The 22,594-nt window shown below is 42.4% G+C and overlaps 1 protein-coding gene across 4 annotated transcripts in view; it reads right to left on the reverse strand.

The window, feature by feature from the left end:
- DCAF6 (DDB1 and CUL4 associated factor 6) overlaps positions 1 to 22,594 on the reverse strand; it is a 1,234,054-nt gene that overhangs the window by 1,062,842 nt on the left and 148,618 nt on the right. The gene's annotated exons all lie outside the window — the stretch shown is intronic.

The following is a 22,594-nucleotide window of genomic DNA, read 5'->3' on the forward strand; positions in this document are numbered from 1 at the left end:
CTTTGTAAACCCTAGAAATGGTTGTGCGTGAAAATCCCAGTAACTGAGCAGATTGTGAAATACTCAGACCGGCCCGTCTGGCACCAACAACCATGCTTCGCTCAAAATTGCTTAAATCACCTTTCTTTCCCATTCTGACATTCAGTTTGGACTTCAGGAGAGTGTCTTGACCAGGACCACACCCCTAAATGCATTGAAGCAACTGCCATGTGATTGGTTGACTAGATAATTGCATTAATGAGAAATAGAACAGGTGTTCCTAATAATTCTTTAGGCGAGTGTGTATATATATATATATATATATATATATATATATATATATATATATTAGGGATCAACCGATATTGATTTTTTAGGGCCGATACCGATAATTTGTCAACTTTCAGGCCGATAGCCGATAATTTATACCGATATTCTTAGTATTTTTATTTTTGAGGAATAAAAAAAATTTCCTACACAAATCTGCTGAAAATTAATGTTTATTGTTAACGTGTATTGTTATTTTATCTTTTTTGTAAATCTTTTTCATTTATACTTAATATTTTTGTGTTTTTTTTTTTTTTTTTACTAACTTTTAGCCCCCTTAGGGACTAGAACCCTTGTCCCATTCACCCTGATAGATCTCTATCAGAGTGAATAGGATCTCGCACTCTCCCTGCTGCCCTGTGCTCTGTGCACACAGCAGCATGGAGCTGACTATGGCAGCCAGGGCTTCAATAGCGTCCTGGCTGCCATGGTAACCGATCGGAGCCCCAGGCTTACACTGCTGGGGCTCCGATCGGAGGAGCAGGGGAGAGGGGATCCTGTGGCCACTGCCACCAATGATTAGAACTGGCCACTGCCACCAATGTTTTTACTATTGGGATGAGGGTGGGGGGCGCACTGCGCCATCAATGACTAATACTAGGGGGCTTGAGGGGGGGGGGGGCGCACTGCGCCACCAATGTTTTTACTATTGGGGTGGGGGGCGCACTGCTTGAGGGGGGGGGGGGTGCACTGCGCCACCAATGAAGATACCTCTCTTTCACATACAGGAGGCGGGAGCTGGCTGCAGAATCACATAGCCGGCTCCCGACCTCTATGAGCGGTAGCTGCGATCCGCGGCACCTAAGAGGTTAACTACCGCGGACCGCAGCTGCCGTTCATAGAGGTCGGGAGCCGGCTATGTGATTCTGCAGCCAGCTCCCGCCTCCTGTATTTGAATTAATGAAAGACTCATCTTCATTGGTGGCGCAGCGGCCACAGCCCCTCCCCTCCTCTTGTCTTCCGTCCTGTCATTGGAGGCAGCGGCAGCAGCATCACAGGGGGAGGAGACACTGCTTCCTTCTCCCCTGTGCTGCGGAGGGAACACAGAACGCGCTGAGAGCAGCGCGTTCTGTGTTCCCAATACGTTATCGGTATATCGGCAAAATAGATGCCGATACCGATAACGTTCAAAATCCTCAATATCGGCCGATAATATCGGCCAAACCGATAATCGGTCGATCCCTAATATATATATATATATATATATATATATACATACACACACACACACACACACATATACACACACACACACACACACACACACACACAACTACCTCTAGCAAAAGATTTATATACTGCAGGAATAACCCTAATAATAACACGCCCCCCGCACCGCTCACACCAGCGCGCCGACCAATCAGGACAAGGCGCTCCACATGCCGGCTGCACCGCCCAAACCTGCGCGCCGGCAAGCAGGTTGGAGCACCACCATTTCTGTTAGTCAGTCACAGCACTATCAGCCATATAGAGAGGAGCCCCTGTCAGCAGTCTGACCTACCAGTCGCTACCAGCAGTCTCAGCACCCGCAGTCAGTGCCAGTCGTAGAGCCACCAGTCACTCTCAGCCAAAGCCACCAGTCAGTGTAAGCAGTCTCAACCGCAGCCAGCAGTCTCAGCCACAGCCACCAGTTGCCATCAGCAGTCTCAGCAACAGCCAGCACTCCGTGCCAGCAGTCTCAGCCACAAGCCACAGCCAGCAATCTCAGCCACAGCCACCAGTCTTGGCCACCAGCCACAGCCACCAGTCAGTGCCAGTATTCTCAGCCACAGCCGCCAGTCTCGGCCGAACTGGTTAAGTTCCCTTGCCATTTAATATAGACTGTTCCTACTAAGGTTTATGCACTACTGTTCTAGTGTCCGTAATTGTAACAGGCTTAATGTCTAGTAGTTTTATAAAGAAAGAGGGTTGTAGTGTTCTCTAAGTATTCAATTGGCGTGATTTTTAAAGGGAAATGTACTTACATACAGTAACTAGAATGATAATCAGATAATGCTTCATTGTAGGATAGCAGACTGTTCAGAAGCTCTGCTTTTTAGTGATTGTAGCCTCTTAATACATGTTGGTAATTAAAGGGAACTTGTAGCTGAAAATGTGAATTAATCTGCAAGCAACATGTTAGAGCAAAAGTTACTGAGCAGAATATTACATAGTTTTGTGGAAAAAGATTCAGCAAATCTTGTATTTCATTCAAAGTCCTGCTTATTCTGGGCTTTGAAGTCAAGGAGGCGGTCCCATCAGTGATTGTCCTCTAGCTCTATATCCATAGTCATAGAGGGGGGAAGGCTATCAATCACTGAAAATAACCACCTATTTGACTTCAAATCCCAGGATGTGCAAGGATACAAATTGATAAATTGCATGTTTCACTGAATATTTTCCCATAAAACTATATATCAATGTGCTCAGTTTCTCCTGCTCTGTAACCTGATGCATAAGACACCATGCTCAATGTGACAGGGTCCCTTTAAAAGAGCCAGAAGGCTTTCTTGGGGGATCTGGGATGGATCTGAAGAGATACATTAAACTGTTTAGCAATGTCTTTATACCACTGACGAATTCGTATTGTGTCAAAACCATTCAGGTACCAACTTATCTTTTATGGATTTCAACTTGCACGATAGCAGGCTGAACTAGATGGACAGATAACTTTTTTCAACCTTATAAACTATGTTACTATATTTTATTGTTCAACAGAAATAGGGATGAGCGAATTGACTTTGGATGAAACATCCAAAGTCGATTGGCATAAAACAGTAGCGCTCCATACAGTATTAGAATGTATTGGCTCAGATGAGCCAAAGTTATTACTTTGTGAAGTCTCGTGTGACTTTGCGTAATAACTTCATAGATTAATTTTTACTGTAAAAAAAACAATTTCCAGAACTCGAGTTCAGTTCCAAGTGGTACCCGAGTTCGGGTATTGGAGCGAAGTTTTATGCTAATCGACTTCAGATGTTTCATCCAAAGTCGATTCGCTCATCCCTAATCAGAATGCACCCAGTCTTTGCCTTTCTCTTGTCTCCTCCTCTCTTTGCATTGTCCTTCCCAGTCCACTAGGGACAGCGGCTATTGATTACACCAGTGAGTTGCTAACGTAGCAAAGGATTAACCATATAGAGTGTAGGGAAGTGAGGAAGAGAGTGCCGATCTTCTGGACCCCGAAGCAGATGCACAGCGAGACACAAGTAGCTCTGTAACAGAGCAAGTACTTTTTTAACCGTTTTCAGGTTGAGTAGTGTCAATGTGACAATTAATCTGTCTTAATAATGTCAAAAGGGTGGAAGTTTGGCAGACCTCATAGTAACTGGGGATTCTGTGGGTAACTTATTTTGTATTTTTGCTAATTGGTAACTTGCTCATTGCCAAAGAATAATGTTTAAACTAGGTTAACGTCTGCAGTGAAGGTTCCAATAGTAGTCCAGTCACAGATTTCAGCAAAAAAACACAAAATATAGCTGAATGCAGTAGTATATTGTCTGGCAGAATGCCGCTATTCATGCCAGATACCAGGCGGATACAATTACAGTCTATGGGATCTGTCAGGATCAAGCACATGCCAAATGCAGCGATTTCAGTACTCCTATACCAGAACATAATACTGGATGCTTCAAGGTTTAATACATTTTTTGAACGGTTAGTTAGAGTGCAACAGTTAAATTCAACACTGAAAGAATTACAGCTGTTTTACAACAAAGAAAAAATTGTGGTAGCATCTTAGATTAGCTTATTGATCTCCCAGCGCTTAGTATTTCCCTGTTCCCGTTACGACAAGAAAGGCCCACACAACCAATCAATAGCTAAAGTCAGTTTTGATGAAACTAATTGGCTGAGAAGGCATTTCCAGTGTGGTGAGACAAGAACAGGAGCATTCCTAGGAACATTACTTCCCTGCGATTGCCCTGATATTTGGACCTTGAGAATCCTGCGTGTTTCAAACTCAAACTGTTACCTCTATTTACATACAGGGATATAAACACTTTGGACCTGATAAGAGCTTTGTAGCTTTTACATGTGCCAAGTTCAGTACTATAGGACTAGTGCTCATGCCTGGGAGCTGTCCGGATCATCTGTATAGAGCAAGGAAGAAGTGGCCAGACAGAGAGGTATTGAGCACGCTATAGCAAGTGCACTCCTGAGAACCATGCCAACTTCATATCTGAAATGTGTCACTTTATGTGGTAATAACTTTGGAACACTTATTTATCCAAGCCATTCTGAGATTGTTTTCTCGTAACACATTGTACTTCATGATAGTCCTGAATTTCAGTCAATATATTTCACCCTTATTTATAAAAAAAATGCCAAATTTACCATAAATGTAGAAAATTCGCAATTTTTAATTTTTTTATTTCTCTGCTTTTAAAACAAAGTGATACCTCATAAAATATTTATTACTTAACATTCTCTATAGGTCTACTTTATGTTGGCATTTTGTAAATGTCATTTTATTTTTTTAGGACGTTAGAAGGCAATTCTTAAAATGTTTAAGAAAATTTCCAAAACCCACTTTTTAAGGACCAGTTCAGGTCTAAAATCAGTTTCTGGGGCTTACATAGTGGAAAACCCCCATAAATGACCCCATTGTAGAAGCTACACCACTCAAGTTACTCAAAACTGATTTTACAAATTTTGTTTACCCTTTAGGTGTTCCACAAGAATTAAAGGAAAATGGAGATGAAAATTCTAAATTTCACTTTAGCAGATTTTCTATTTTAATACATTTTTTATTTCAACACATCGAGGGTTAACAGCCAAACAAAACTCAAAATTTATTGCCCCGATTCTGGGGTTTACAGAAACACCCCAAATGTGGTCATTAACTGATGTAAGGACACACGGCAGGGCACAGAAGAAAAGGAGCGCATACGGTTTTTGGAAGGCAGATTTTGCTGGACTGGTTTTTAGATGACATGTCCCATTTGATGCACTCTTACAGTAGAAACTCCCAAAAAGTGACCCCATTTTGGAAACTAGGGAATAAGGTGTCCGTTTTATTGGTACTATTTTGGGGTACATATGATTTTTAATTGCTCTATATTACAGTTTTTGTGAGGCAAGGTAACCAAAAAAATTGCTGTTTTGGCACCGTTTTTATTTTTTACAATATTCATCTGACAGGGTAGATCACGTGCTATTTTTATAGAGCAGGTTGTTACAGACGCAATTATATAAAATATGTTTACTTTCTTTGTTTCAGTTTTACATAATAAAGCATTTCTTGAAAAAAAAATTATGTTTTTGTGTCTCCATTTTCTGAACGCCAGTTTTTTTATTTTTCTGCCGAAGGTTTTGTGCAGGGGCTCGTTTATTGCAGGAAGAGTTTAAGTTTTTACTGGAACCATTTTTGGGTACATATGATTTTTTTTTTATCATTCATTATTACGCTTTATGGGGCAAGGTGAAAGAAATAAATTGGTTGTTTTGGCACAGTTTTTATTAATTTATTTTTACAGCATTCACCTGCGGGGTTAGATGTCATGTGACATTTTTATAGAGCAGATTGTAATGTGGTAATATCTAATATGTATACGTTTTCTTATTTAAGTTTTAAACAAAAAAAATGATGTTTTAGTGTGTCCTTAGTCTGACCGATTGTCTTAGGTAGAGTCTCATTTTTTTGTGGGATGAGGTGAAGGTTTGATTGGTACTATTTTGAGGGTCATACGCCTTTTTGATCACTTGGTGTTACAATTTTTGTGATGTAAGGTGACAAAAAAAAAAATGCTTTTTTGGCATGGTTTATGGTGTTCACCTGAGGGGTTAGGTCATGTGATATTTTTATAGAACAGGTTGTTACGGACACGGCGATACCCAATATGTCTTTTTTTTTAACTAACACAATAACAGCAGTTTTGAAGTAAAAAATAAATATCATATTTTAGTGTCACCATTGTCTGAGAGTCATAGTTTTTTTTGACCGATTGTCTTTGGTTGGATCTCATTTTATGTGGGATGAGGTGATGGTTTTTGAATTGGTACTATTTTGGGGGCATACCCCTTTTTGATCGCTTGATGTTGCAATTTTTGTGATGTAAGATGACCAAAAATTTCTTTTTTTGTCACTTTTTTATTTAATTTTTTTACGTTAGGTTAGGTCATGTGATATTTTTATAGAGCTGGTTGTTACAGATCCGGCGATAGCCAATATGTATACTTTTTTTTATATTTATTTCACTTTAACACAATAATAGCATTTTTGAAACAAAAAAACTATGTTTTAATGTCTCCCTGTTCTGAGAGCTAGAGTTTTTTTTATTTTTTTTTAGCGATTTTCTTATGTAGGGGCTAATTTTTTTGCAGGATGAAGTGACGGTTTTATTGGTACCATTTTGTGGGACATACGCCTTTTTGATCACTTGGTGTTGCACTTTTTGTGATGTAAGGTGACAAAAATACCTTTTTTTCACAGTTTGTATTTTTTTTTTTATGGTGTTTATCGGACGAGGTGGATCATGTGATATATTTATAGAGCCGGTCATTACGGACGCGGTAATACCTAATGTGTGTGTTTTATCCTTTTTTTTTTCCTATTTCTTATTATAAAATCAAGGGAAAGGGGCATTTTTTTCTTTTTAAACAATTTTTACTTGAAAACATTATTATTATTTTTTTTTAAGAAAAACACTTTTTTTTTTACATTTTATTTCTGTCCCACTCTGGGACTTCAACTTTAGGGGTCTGATCCCCTCGGAAATGCATTACAATACATCTGTATTGTAATGCATTGCCTGTTAGTATATTACACTGAATAAAACACTAACAGGTTGCCTAGGAGACCCAACCTGGGGCTTGATCTCCTCGGACCCCGTAGAAGGTGGGTCCCGATGCCGTGCAAGGCATTGGGCAGCCTGTGCATGACATCGGGCTGCCTTGTCACCCATTGGGTCCCGGCCACCGGGCTCCCTCACCCGCCGTATGGACCTTCTATGACGCGGTCAGCACTGACCGCGACATAAAAAGGGGTTAATCCCCTGGAATCCGTTTTTACAGCGATGCCGGCGGATACAGAAGGGGCCCGGCTACCAGGGAGGAAATTTTTATGATTTGGAGTGGTACCAAGGAGACATTGGACGATTTCCATCAGTATCTGAACAAGGGATTGATAGTTTTACATTTTACTATAACTGCTTCTCAGGAGGAATTACAGTTTCTTGATGTCCGAGTATATGTGGATGAGGGTACGATCAAAACTGATCTATATCAAAAACCTATAAACGGGAAAAATCTGTTGAAGCATGATAGTAATCATCCTTGACGTATGTTGAATTCACTTCCATGGAGTCAATTGCTAAGGGTCAGGAGAGTGGTATCAGATGATGACAGATTTCATGATAGAGTGGACGAGATGTGCCATAAGTTTGCTACAAGAGGATACCCACTGAGATTGTTAGAGTGCTAGCGAAAGGATCTCGTGGTTGATAGGGAGACCACACTGCACAATTCACTGGCTGATAAGGCGATGGATCGAATTCCCTTTGTGTCCACGTTTGGCACCCATAGTGGTGATATATTAAGAAGAACCAAAGTAATGGGTGAGCACTCTACATTTGGTCTTGGTAATAAAAGTTTAATTAGACTACAATTAAAATACTTATATAGCATAAAGTTAACACGTGTATAACATGAATCAAAAAAATATATGTACGATGAAAAAATATATATAAAAATAAAATACAATTAGCATAAAATCACATAAATTCACAGGTGGGGATGGTCCCTTGTATCCACAATAATTTGCTGAAAATTCTATATTACTGCAAAGTGGTAAAGTGCTCTGCAGTTATTCAAGCTCAAATATATATGTGTATGGATATACACACATATAGGAGTATATAGTCTGATCTCTGGTTTGCAGACAGTCTTAGATAGTAGCCTTACTCCACATGGTATTGTACATATGATTGAGTTCCTTATATCTTCGTAAGGGGACTAATAGTTGATGATACAATAGATCATATATTGCGTTTGTTTTAGTCTTGTGCCAGTAATTTGCAGGTTTTTGTAAGTAAGATCTTCCTACCTTCCTTTTTATTCTTATTGTTCTTTCATGCCTTTATTAAGTTTGGCGAGGGTCGGGTGGCGCGGGACAAAGCCTGCATCTCGCTACTCACTCCTCAAGCCAACTTACCCGGATTCTCGCGGGAATTGAAGCGATGTTCCGGCTTTACCTGGCCCACGTAACTTTCGTCTAGCGCAATAAGAAAAGAGAATGTCTATCTCGATTTTTTGATGTCAGTTATGATCATTTAGGCATTCATATGTTCAATTATTCAGCATGGCCATGCTTATTGTTGCGGAGGTGCTTCTTCTCAAGTGTTCGATCCAGCCCAGACGCGTTTCGGGAACTCTCCTTCCCTTTATTAGTGGTACCGCACAACCTGTTTGCCTCCGCCTTTTATTACAAAGATCAGCACCAATCTATGGATCACTGGATTTCCTTAATGGATGAAAATTCCTGTGCGTTTTTTGTGCGTTTCTTGTGCGTCTTTTTTTGTGTATATGCATTTTTTGCAGTATATATTGACTTGATCCTTCTGAGCCTCTTGTATAAAAGAAATTCATATTCGAGATTGCATGTGTGACTTATTAATGTTACAAATGGCGAATATTTAAAAAAAGGTAAATCGAATGGCGATATATAGTATCTGCAATATAATATAGCCCTAGGCATTATAGACTACCTATTTAAAAGTGCTTTATACAGATATTAAAATATACAAATGTTAAAATATTAGAATATTAAAACATACAAATAAAATATATATAAATAAAACATATAGAATGGGAATAAGAGTATCCAATCAGGTATTGTCACGGTGGACGTGCACAGTATAAAAGATAACACACCAACTAGGCTCTGGACGAGAGACAGGGGAAGGGTCACCTCCTAGTTTATCCCTGACCTCTTTCCCTGCACTGCTCAGCCCACAGGCAGACCTTGAAGGTAGGTGTGCTGTGTCCTCCAGCCTGGACTGACAAAACCCTGAACTCCCTGAGATGGTGAAGTGGGGAGATAGGAGCAGCTTGCTCGCACAGAACCTGGATGGGAAAGATGACACCAACAACCAAACTAGAAATGACACTTATCTCTTGAGAGCAGGAACTGACAGCCAACCTTCCCTCCAAACTTCCCAGACCAAAATGATCAATATAATCCGCTCAGAGCACTTAGCTGGAGACCATTTAAACTAATAACTCCACCCAGTGCACCTGATGAGAGGCGGATCCAGCATGGCACCAAAACAAATACTAAACTCGTGCTGCTATCCTGGCTGACCTCCGCACATCGTCAGAGTGGGGCATGACAGTTATATTGTCACGGCTGAGGATGGGGGAAATCCTCAGCCGTGCGTTGCCATGTGATGTTATGGCTGCTCGGCCAGGAGAACAGGATAGGGAGCAGGTCACCTCCTACAGCGTCCCTACCCTGACCCTAACTCCTAACTGCATGGGCCGACCTTGATGGTAGGAGGACCCATGCGCAGGAACCTCGGATCCCTAACTCACCCTCCGTCCGGTCCCTGCGCTAGGAGTCAGGATAAGACGCCCTACTCCTCCTAGACACGGAGGAGCAGGAGTCTCAATAGCTGGGCTGTTGGGAAAAGGGGAACTCATACAGCCTTACGGGAATGACAGGCGAACTAATAGTTCCACTAACCTGTCACAGCCTTGCTGACTGGATCCCTGCGCAAACAGGAATCCAGAACCGTAAGCTGCACCAAACACATAGAAAGGTCCCAACAGAACATAACATACAACATCAACACACAGCAGACATAAACATAAGGACAATATCTTTATGACCACAGGGATGGCTCTCACTGGCAGATAGTAACACAGGAGGCTGCTCCAGCAAGCATGGCTGAAACAACCCACAGAGCCATGCTAACAGTGAGGCTATATAGGCCAGGAAGCCACACCCCACAGTCGGACACACCCAGTGACACACACACACACACACTGGGAAGGAAGTTTAACCCTTCCAACACCCGGGAAGGGAAAACACAACATTAAAGGGAAAGTGTCCAACAGTAGCAACCCACTGTGGTTGTTGCCGCTGGCCACGACATGGGTGGCAACCGTGTCCTGGGAGATAGCCCGGAGGCCGGGACACTGCCACCACATGTACAGACAGCCAAACGTTGCCACGGGCAACCACAATGCAGGAACAGTGTCAGTGCACACAACACACTACACATAGTGCACACAGACAAACAACACAGTGAACACAATACACACACACCTAACATAGGGGTTGCTAGGTGCAACCGCATGCACAGCAAGAAAGCTGCCCCATACAAGCGTTGTCAGCAGCAACCACAGGTGAGGCAAATACCACTGCCCTCACCTGTAATTGACAACAAAACAAAACCGCTGACCATCGCATGCGGTTGAAGAGTCCCGGTCATAGCCATGGCCGTGACACTCCCAACCCCTCAAAGCCCCCTCACCGAAAAAAAAAACTAAACTGGTGAGGAACTTACACAAGGGGATGGGAGAAGGAGACGTCCACTCTCAGAACATGGTTCCCAGGAAGTCGCTGGCAGCTGCATCCTCTCCCAGCACTCACTCAGCCAGTCCAGCGAGGACTGCAGCCCGACACAGCGACAGGGAATGGAACCACTGAGAGTGGACGAGGGAACTCTCCATTCACGTCCCTACTCCAGTCGCTGCCAGCAGACACTCCTAACCAGCACGCAGCCGGACCACTTACGGAGTGCTGCCAGCAAACGACCAGAGATGGGGACATGGAGAGGGACGAGGGATCACCAACACGGACACGGAAGGTAAGGTGGCGGGGAATAAGCCACCAACCGTGCCGTTAACGGTGATCCCCCCGGGACGCTCTCCCTCCGGAGAACGCGCATGCAGGCCACAAGGGGATGGCACTGCATGCTGCACCCTCTTGTCACGGATGGTGTACAGGAAACAAGACAATACCATATAAACAATGTCTCTCTGGATCCACAACTAAGGAACAAAGGGAGACCCCTGCAATAGACCTGCCGCTCTCCCTCACTGCTCAGCCTATGCAAACACCCCAAAGGTGGATGGGCGCATATCCACGTTCCTCGGCTATCTATTACCTGAAGACCCTACAATAGTGAGGGGACACGACCACCGGCTCCCTACACTGACACGGAGGGAGTCAGGGTCACCTGGATCCAGAAAAGACAAAATCATAAATACATAAACAGCACTTATCTTGCAGACGAGTGACGACTGAGAACTGGGAACAGCATGCACACACACTCCAGGAAGTTGTATCAGCCGCACACTACTGCATTATGGGGAGGAATTTAAAGGGTAGCAATCAGTCCAACAGCATGACAGCTGAGATAGACTAACGAGATAAGAAACTAAACCAAAACAAAGAAATTCAAGGAGGAGGATCTGAGAAGCTCCTGTGAGCGCTTCTCAGCTGTCTGGCTGTGACACCTCTTCCGAAGGTGTGCACCCACACACCAAACAAACACCACGGTGCAATATAAAATTAGGGGGACGCCAAACGAGGCAACGGTGAAGGGATGGCGGGGAATGCCACTCACCGCGCCGCCAGAGGCGAAACCCCCAGAACACTCTCCCTCCGAAGAGCGCGCATGTACCCCTTCCGCAGACGGCGGTACATGCTTCACCCTCTTTCGAGGGAAGGATACTCCCACCCCTCAAAGCCCCTCCCAACAACAAAAGGGGAAGGTTGGTGAGGCACAAAAAAACAATGGGAGCGGGGGAGGGGAAAGAAACAAAAGGGGACACCAACACGGACAACGGTGAGCAAGGAATGGCGGGGAATGCCACTCACCGCGCCGTAAACGGTGGAACCCCCATTACGCTCTCCCTCCGGAGAACGCGCATGCACCCCATCCGCAGATAGCGGTGCATGCTTTACCCTCTTTCGAGGGAGCGCCACGTGAGAAGCCTCTGTGGTCATACTGTCACGGCTGAGGATGGGGGAAATCCTCAGCCGTGCGTTGCCATGTGATGTTATGGCTGCTGGGCCAGGAGAACAGGATAGGGAGCAGGTCACCTCCTACAGCGTCCCTACCCTGACCCTAACTCCTAACTGCATGGGCCGACCTTGATGGTAGGAGGACCCATGCGCTGGAACCTCGGATCCCTAACTAACCCTCCGTCCGGTCCCTGCGCTAGGAGTCAGGATAAGACGCCCTACTCCTCCTAGACACGGAGGAGCAGGAGTCTCAATAGCTGGGCTGTTGGGAAAAGGGGAACTCATACAGCCTTACGGGAATGACAGGCGAACTAATAGTTCCACTAACCTGTCACAGCCTTGCTGACAGGAATCCAGAACCGTAAACTGCACCAAACACATAGAAAGGTCCCAACAGAACATAACATACAACATCAACACACAGCAGACATAAACATAAGGACAATATCTTTATGACCACAGGGGTGGCTCTCACTGGCAGACAGTAACACAGGAGGGTGCTCCAGCAAGCATGGCTGAAACAACCCACAGAGCCATGCTAACAGTGAGGCTATATAGGCCAGGAAGCCACACCCCACAGTCGGACACACCCAGTGACACACACACACACACTGGGAAGGAAGTTTAACCCTTCCAACACCCGGGAAGGGAAAACACAACATTAAAGGGAAAATGTCCAACAGTAGCAACCCACTGTGGTTGTTGCCGCTGGCCACGACATGGGTGGCAACCGTGTCCTGGGAGATAGCCCGGAGGCCGGGACACTGCCACCACATGTACAGACAGCCAAACGTTGCCACGGGCAACCACAGTGCAGTAACAGTGTCAGTGCACACAACACACTACACATAGTGCACACAGACAAACAACACAGTGAACACAATACACACACAACTAACATAGGGGTTGCTAGGTGCAACCGCATGCACCGCAAGAAAGCTGCCACATACAAGCGTTGTCAGCGGCAACCACAGGTGTGGCAAATACCACTGCCCTCACCTGTGATTGACAACAAAACCAAACCGCTGACAATCGCATGCGGTTGAAGAGTCACGGTCATAGCCATGGCAGTGACATATATTTGTTTGATAGTAAATGCTCTGGCTATAAATATAGCTATATACTTTTCATGAAAATATTCATTATATAGGGTTTCAAATCGGGACAATGACCGAAAAGAGTGCCACTAGTGATCAGTGCTAATTTTGATAGTAATTTTTATGGTAATTTCTGATGGACTTGATCAAGTTGTGATAGGGTGGGGGCCCCCGCTAGAGTCCACGACACAGTGCCGATAAACGGCCAGACTGGGGCGTATCGGGGGCACCCAACCTACAAGAACCCGAAGAGCTCCAACTCTGCGTTTAGTCCAGCTGGTAACATCGATCCAAACTCATAAATGCGGCGGGACTCTATTTTGGACATCTGTTTAATATACAGGGTGGGCCATTTATATGGATACACCTTAATAAAATGGGAATGGTTGGTGATATTAACTTCCTGTTTGTGGCACATTAGTATATGTGAGGAGGGAAACTTTTCAAGATGGGTGGTGACCATGGCGGCCATTTTGAAGTCGGCCATTTTGAATCCAACTTTTGTTTTTTCAATAGGAAGAGGGTCATGTGACACATCAAACTTATTGGGAATTTCACAAGAAAAACAATGGTGTTGGTTTTAACGTAACTTTATTCTTTCATGAGTTATTTACAAGTTTCTGACCACTTATAAAATGTGTTCAATGTGCTGCCCATTGTGTTGGATTGTCAATGCAACCCTCTTCTCCCACTCTTCACACACTGATAGCAACACCGCAGGAGAAATGCTAGCACAGGCTTCCAGTATCGGTAGTTTCAGGTGCTGCACATCTCATATCTTCACAGCATAGACAATTGCCTTCAGGTGACCCCAAAGATAAAAGTCTAAGGGGGTCAGATCGGAAGACCTTGGGAGCCATTCAACTGGCCCACGACGACCAATCCACTTTCCAGGAAACTGTTCATCTAGGAATGCTCGGACCTGACACCCATAATGTGGTGGTGCACCATCTTGCTGGAAAAACTCAGGAAACGTGCCAGCTTCAGTGCATATAGAGGAAAACACATCATCATGTAGCAATTTCGCATATCCAATGGCCTTGGGGTTTCCATTTATGAAGAATGGCCCCACTATCTTTGTACCCCATATACCACACCATACCATAAATTTTTTTTGTTCCAACAGTCTTGGAGGGATCTATCCAATGTGGGTTAGTGTCAGACCAATAGCGGTGGTTTTGTTTGTTAACTTCACCATTCACATAAAAGTTTGCCTCATCACTGAACAAAATCTTCTGTGTAAACTGAGGGTCCTGTTCCAATTTTTGTTTTGCCCATTCTGCAAATTCAGTGCGCCGATCTGGGTCATCCTCGTTGAGATGCTGCAGTAGCTGGAGTTTGTAAGGGTGCCATTTGTGAGTAGCTAATAACCGCCGAAGGGATGTTCAACTAATGCCACTCTCCAGTGACATGCGGCGAGTGCTACGCTGTGGGCTCTTGCTGAATGAAGCTAGGACAGCCACTGATGTTTCTTCATTAGAGACAGATTTCATGCGTCCACATTTTGGCAAAGCCAACACTGAACCAGTTTCACGAAACTTAGCAAGCAGTTTGCTAACTGTAGCATGGGAGATGGGTGGTCTCGTAGGGTGTCTTGCATTGAAATCTGCTGCAATGACCCGGTTACTGCGTTCACCAGACATCAACACAATTTCTATCCGCTCCTCACGTGTTAACCTCGGCGACATGTCAATGGCTGTAAACAGAGAAACTTGTAAATAACTCATGAAAGAATAAAGTTATGTTAAAACCAAGCACACCATTGTTTTTTGTGTTAAATTCCCAATAAGTTTGATGTGTCACATGACCCTCTTCCTATTGAAAAAACAAAAGTTGGATTCAAAATGGCCGACTTCAAAATGGCCGCCATGGTCACCACCCATCTTGAAAAGTTTCCCCCCTCACATATACTAATGTGCCACAAACAGGAAGTTAATATCACCAACCATTCCCATTTTATTAAGGTGTATCCATATACAGTCATGTGAAAAAATTAGAACACCCTTTGAAAGCATGTGGTTTTTTGTAACATTTTTAATAAATGGTTATTTCATCTCCGTTTCAACAATACAGAGAGATTAAAGTAATCCGACTAAACAAAGAAAACTGAAGAAAAGTCTTTTCAAGATCTTCTGTAAATGTCATTCTACAAAAATGCCTATTCTAACTGAGGAAAAAGATAGGACACCCTTGCCCCTAATAGCGAGTGTTACCTCCTTTGGCTGAAATAACTGCAGTGAGACGGTTCTTGTAGCCATCTACCAGTCTTCGACATCGGTCTGAGGAAATTTTACCCCACTCCTCAATGCAGAACTTTTTCAGCTGTGAGATGTTTGAGGGGTTTCTTGCACGTACAGACCTTTTCAAGTCACCCCACAGCATCTCAATGGGATTCAAATCTGGACTTTGACTTGGCCATTCCAGGACTCTCCATTTCTTCTTTTTCAGCCAATCTTTGGTTGATTTACTAGTATGTTTTGGGTCATTGTCATGTTGCATGGTCCAGTTCCGCTTCAGCTTTAATTTTCTAACTGATGGTCTCACATGTTCTTCAAGCACCTTCTGATACACAGTAGAATTCATCGTGGATTCTATGATGGTGAGCTGACCAGGTCCTGCTGCAGCAAAGCAGCCCCAAACCATGACACTTCCACCTCCATGCTTCACAGTTGGTATGAGGTTCTTTTCTTGGAATGCTGTGTTTGGTTTACGCCAAACATGTCCTCTGCTGTTGTGTCCAAATAATTCAATTTTGGACTCATCTGTCCAAAGAACATTATTCCAGAAGTCCTGGTCTTTGTCAACTTTATCGCTGGCAAATGTCAGTCTGGCCTCGATGTTTCTCTTGGAAAGCAAATGTTTCCTCCTTGCACACCTCCCATGCAAGTTAAACTTGTACAGTCTCTTTCTGATTGTAGAGGCATGTACTTCTACATCAACAGTAGCCAGAGCCTGCTGTAGTTCTCGAGATGACACTTTAGGGTTTTTGGATACCTCTTTTAGCATCTTGCGGTCTGCTCTTGGGGTGAACTTGCTGGGGCGACCAGTCCTGGGCATGTTGGCAGTTGTTTTGAAAGCCCTCCACTTGTAGACTATCTTCCGGACAGTGGAATGGCTGATTTCAAAATCTTTTGAGATCTTTTTAAATCCCTTCCCAGACTCATAGGCTGCTACAATCTTTTTTCTGAAGTCCTCTGACAGCTCTTTTGCTCTCACCATGGTGCTCACTCTCACTTCAACAGTCAGGAGCACACCAAACTAAATGTCTGAGGTTTAAATAGGGCAAGCCTCATTCAACATGCAGAGTAACGATCTACTAATTATGTGCACCTGGTGTGATATACCTGTGTGAGATCTGAGCCAATTTAAGAGGGAATACATGTGAGGGTGTCCTATCTTTTTCCTCAGTTAGAATAGGCATTTTTGTAGAATGACATTTACAGAAGATCTTGAAAAGACTTTTCTTCAGTTTTCTTTGTTTAGTTGGATTACTTTAATCTCTCTGTATTGTTGAAACGGAGATGAAATAACCATTTATTAAAAATGTTACAAAAAAACACATGCTTTCAAAGGGTGTCCTAATTTTTTCACATGACTGTAAATGGCCCACCCTGTAGTTGCCTCATCGCCAGTGTCTATCTACCTTTTCCAATGCCATGAAGATCCAATTAGATGGGTCTTTATTGTGCACCTCTCTATAATGTTTGGATAGACAATGTTTGTCATATCCTTTTCTTATATTGGCTATATGTTCAGCCAGTCTCGTTTTCATTGGGCGTTTAGTTCTACCTATATATTGTCTCTTACATGGACATTGGATCAGGTAGATGACTCCGGCGGTATTGCAGGTTACGCAATCTTTAATCTCCCATTTGTGGGTGTTCTGGGTGGAAAAGATTGATGCTATTTTCCTAGGTGTAGAGTTGATCTTACACGCCATACATTTTCCGCACTTGAAGAAACCCTTAAGGTTCATCCAGGTGCCCAAAATGGTCTTTTTGTTACCGTAATTATTGTTTTGGGTGTTCTAATAGATGGAGCTATTTTTAGACCTAAATTAGGTGCTTTTGTAAATGTTACTGATGGAGTAACTGGTAGGAGGTGGCCTATCCTCTTGTCACTCAAGATGTGGTGCCAATGAGTTCTTATGATTTTTTGTACTCTCTTATAGTTGTCATTAAACGGGAGAATAATTCTGGTGTTTATGGCCTCACTTTCTTGTTTTGTTTCCGTTATTGGTTCCTTATTTGTAAACCAGGTTTGTCTATCCAATTTTCTAGTTCTTTCTAGTGCTGCTTCCACAATTTTTTCGGGATATTCCCTCTCTAGAAACTGATTCTTCATTTTTACTGCTTCTACCTCGAAGTCATGATCTTGTGTGCAGTTCCTTCTTATTTTGCGAAATTGGCCGAATGGAACATTAATCAGCCAATTTGGCAGATGACAACTTGAGAACTGTATGAAACTGTAGATGTAGATTTAAAAAATTTATTACATATATAACTTTTTCCTTGTTTTCTTATCTTTAAATCTAATAACTCAGTTTCTTCTGTAATATTCGAGGTGAACCTTAGATTCAACTGGTTCTGGTTGATTTCTTTAAGAAATGACTCTAGGTCTTCCCTACTTCGTTTCCAAATAAAAATAATGTCATCAATAAATCGTCGCCATAGGGCCAGATCCGCCCCTAGCCTGGGTGCAATATGATTGTTTTCCCATTCTGCCAAAAATAAATTTGCATAGCTAGGGGCGAATCTGGTCCCCATGGCGGTCCCGCATTTCTGTAAATAATAATCTCCCTCGAAGTAGAAATAATAGTGGGTAAGGATGTAATTAATGCCCTCTATATACCTGTATCCTATATACCGCCGGAGTCATCTACCTGATCCAATGTCCATGTAAGAGACAATATATAGGTAGAACTAAACGCCCAATGAAAACGAGACTGGCTGAACATATAGCCAATATAAGAAAAGGATAAGACAAACATTGTCTATCCAAACATTATAGAGAGGTGCACAATAAAGACCTATCTAATTTGATCTTCATGGCATTGGAAAAGGTAGATAGACACTAGCGAGGATGCAACTATATTAAACAGATGTCCAAAATAGAGTCCCACCGCATTTATGAGTTTGGATCGATGTTACCAGCTGGACTAAACTCAGAGTTGGAGCTCTTCGGGTTCTTGTAGGTTGGGTGCCCCCGATTCGACTCTCGGGCCGCAGTCTGGCCGTTTATCGGCACTGCGTCGTGGACTCGAGCGGGGGCCCCCACCCTATCACAACTTGATCAAGTCCATCAGAAATTATCATAAAAATTACTATCAAAATTAGCACTGATCACTAGTGGCACTCTTTTCGGTCATTGTCCCGATTTGAAACCCTATATAATGAATATTTTCATGAAAAGTATATAGCTATATCTATAGCCAGAGCATTTACTATCAAAGAAATATACCTGATTGGATACTCTTATTCCCATTCTGTATGTTTTATTTATATATATTTTATTTGTATGTTTTAATATTCTAATATTTTAACATTTGTATATTTTAATATCTGTATAAAGCACTTTTAAATAGGTAGTCTATAATGCCCTGGGCCAAATATATATCACCATTCGATTTACCTTTTTTAAATATTCGCCATTTGTAACATTAATAATTCACACATGCAATCTCGAATATGAATTTCTTTTATACAAGAGGCTCAGAAGGATCAAGTCAATATATACTGCAAAAAACGCATATACACAAAAAAAGACGCACAAGAAACGCACAAAAAATGTACAGGAATTTTCATCCATTAAGGAAATCCAGTGATCCATAGATTGGTGCTGATCTTTGTGATAAAAGGCGGAGGCAAACAGGTTGTGCGGTAACACTGATGAAGGGAAGGAGAGTTCCCGAAACGCGTCTGTGCTGGATCGCACACTTGAGAAGAAGCACCTCCGCAACAATAAGCATGGCCATGCTGAATAATTGAACATATAAATGCCAAAATAATCATAACTAACATCAAAAAATCGAGATAGACATTCTCTTTTCTTATTGCGCTAGACGAAAGTTACGTGGGCCAGGTAAAGCCGGAACATCGCTTCAATTCCCGCGAGAATCCGGGTAAGTTGGCTTGAGGAGTGAGTAGCGAGACGCAGGCTTTGTCCCGCGCCACCCGACCCTCGCCAAACTTAATAAAGGCATGAAAGAACAATAAGAATAAAAAGGAAGGTAGGAAGATCTTACTTACAAAAACCTGCAAATTACTGGCACAAGACTAAAACAAACGCAATATATGATCTATTGTATCATCAACTATTAGTCCCCTTACGAAGATATAAGGAACTCAATCATATGTACAATACCATGTGGAGTAAGGCTACTATCTAAGACTGTCTGCAAACCAGAGATCAGACTATATACTCCTATATGTGTGTATATCCATACACATATATATTTGAGCTTGAATAACTGCAGAGCACTTTACCACTTTGCAGTAATATAGAATTTTCAGCGAATTATTGTGGATACAAGGGACCATCCCCACCTGTGAATTTATGTGATTTTATGCTAATTGTATTTTATTTTTATATATATTTTTTCATCGTACATATATTTTTTTGATTCATGTTATACACGTGTTAACTTTATGCTATATAAGTATTTTAATTGTAGTCTAATTAAACTTTTATTACCAAGACCAAATGTAGAGTGCTCACCCATTACTTTGGTTCTTCTTAATATTTACAATTAGAGGGTGGGTGTCCCTCCATCTTGGGTTTTGCAGCATCTAATCCGTAATCTCGCCCAGAGTGAGCCACCATTCTCAAAGTATAGTGGTGATATAGCTCGCATATTGAGAAAAGAATGGCATATCTTACATAGGGGCCTTCCAACAGTATGTGAATTTAATAATCCACCACTAATGGTATACAAAAGAAATACCAATTTACGTGACAAACTAGTTAAAACTGACATGGGTGGTACACGTAGGGATGGACAAAGATATCTGGTGCCGAGAATAATGGGCAACATTCCCTATTTAGGTTGCTGCAATTGTGGAAATATGATAAAGGGAGATACCTTTGTCCATTCATACAGTGGAAAAAATTACAGCATCAAGGATTTCTACACATGTAGATCGAGAGACGTGGTGTATATGATAGTGTCCATGCAGTTTGAACTATGTGGGTGAAACCACCATGGAAAATCAAATAGAGAATAAACAAAGACAATAGCACAATCCGGAAAAATGTTGGACAAAACTCCATCAACCAGCTTAGATTCCGTGTGATAGACTCAGTGGGTTTATTGAGAAGAGGTGGGGACAGAGAACAAATCCTCAGAAAAAGGAATTAAAGTGGATTTTTACTTTGAAGTCACTACAACCTTATGTACTCAATATTGAATTCAATGTGAGTGGTATAGAGTGATTTATATAGTTAGGAGATTATATACTTTGTATGTCTGATATAGTATAGAGCTTGTATTATGATTTTATATTGATTTTAACTTGTCACATTTTTCATACACTTATAGATGGTGTGCAGAGCTAAGTGGCGCAATTGAGACACCTGGATTCTACTCTCTATCACAGCTGCGGTAGGAATATATATCCCGTGGCCAATATTCATCTTCATCACCCCTGTGTATATATGGGATATTCCCATGATTGATGGATTTACATTGCGTGGGTTTTCACATACAGACAGAGGATTTGATTCCGTCGGGACTATATACAGTCTGGTCCATAAATATTGGGGCATCGACACAATTCTAACATTTTTGGCTCTATACACCACCACAATGGATTTGAAATAAAACGAACAATATGCGCTTTAACTGCAGACTGTCAGCTTTAATTTGAGGGTATTTACATCCAAATCAGGTGAACAGTGTAGGAATTACAACAGTTTGCATATGTGCCTCCCACTTGTTGAGGGACCAAAAGTAATGGGACAGAATAATAACCTACTTTCACTTTTTAATACTTGGTTGCAAATCCTTTGCAGTCAATTACAGCCTGAAGTCTGGAATGCATAGACATCACCAGACGCTGGGTTTCATCCCTGGTGATGCTCTGCCATGCCTCTACTGCAGCTGTCTTCAGTTCCTGCATGTTCTTGGGGCATTTTCCCTTCAGTTTCGTCTTCAGCAAGTGAAATGCATGCTCAAATCGGATTCAGGTCAGGTGATTGACTTGGCCATTGCATAACATTCCACTTCTTTCCCTTAAAAAACTCTTTGGTTGCTTTTGCAGTATGCTTTGGGTCATTGTCCATCTGCACTGTGAAGCGCCGTCCAATAAGTTCTGAAGCATTTGGCTGAATATGAGCAAATAATATTGCCCGAAAACACTTCAGAATTCATCCTGCTACTTTTGTCAGCAGTCACATCAATAAATACAAAAGAACCAGTTCCATTGGCAGCCATATATGCCCACGCCATGACACTACCACCACCATGCTTCACTGATGAGGTGGTATGCTTAGGATCATGAGCAGTTCCTTTCCTTCTCCATACTCTTCTCTTCCCATCACTCTGGTACAAGTTGATCTTGGTCTCATCTGTCCATAGGATGTTGTTCCAGAACTGTGAAGGCTTTTTTATGTCGTTTGGCAAACACTAATCTGGTCTTCCTGTTTTTGAGGCTCACCAATGGTTTACATCTTGTGGTGAACCCTCTGTATTCACTCTGGTGAAGTCTTCTCTTGATTGTTGACTTTGACACACATACACCTACCTCCTGTAGAGTGTTCTTGATCTGTCCAACTGTTGTGAAGGGTGTCATCCAACACAGTTGTTTTCCATGGTCTTCCGGGTCTTTTGGTGTTGCTGAGTTCACCGATGCGTTCCTTCTTTTTAAGAATGTTCCAAACAGTTGTTTTGGCCATGCCTAATCTTTTTGCTATCTCTGATGGGTTTGTTTTTCAGCCTAATGATGGCTTGCTTCACTGATAGTGACAGCTCTTTGGCTCTCATCTTGAAAGTTGACAGCAACAGATTCCAAATGCAAGTAGCACACTTGAAATGAACTCTGGACCTTTTATCTGCTCATTGTAATTGGGATAATGAGGGAATAACACACACCTGGCCATGGAACAACTGAGAAGCGAATTGTCCCATTACTTTTGGTCCCTTGACAAGTGGGAGGCACATATCAAATAGTTGTAATTCCTACACCACTCATCTGATTTGGATGTAAATACCCTCAAATTAAAGCTGACAGTCTGCAGTTAA

The sequence above is a fragment of the Bufo bufo genome, chromosome 3 (assembly GCF_905171765.1).
Source record: "Bufo bufo chromosome 3, aBufBuf1.1, whole genome shotgun sequence".
NCBI lineage: Eukaryota > Metazoa > Chordata > Amphibia > Anura > Bufonidae > Bufo > Bufo bufo.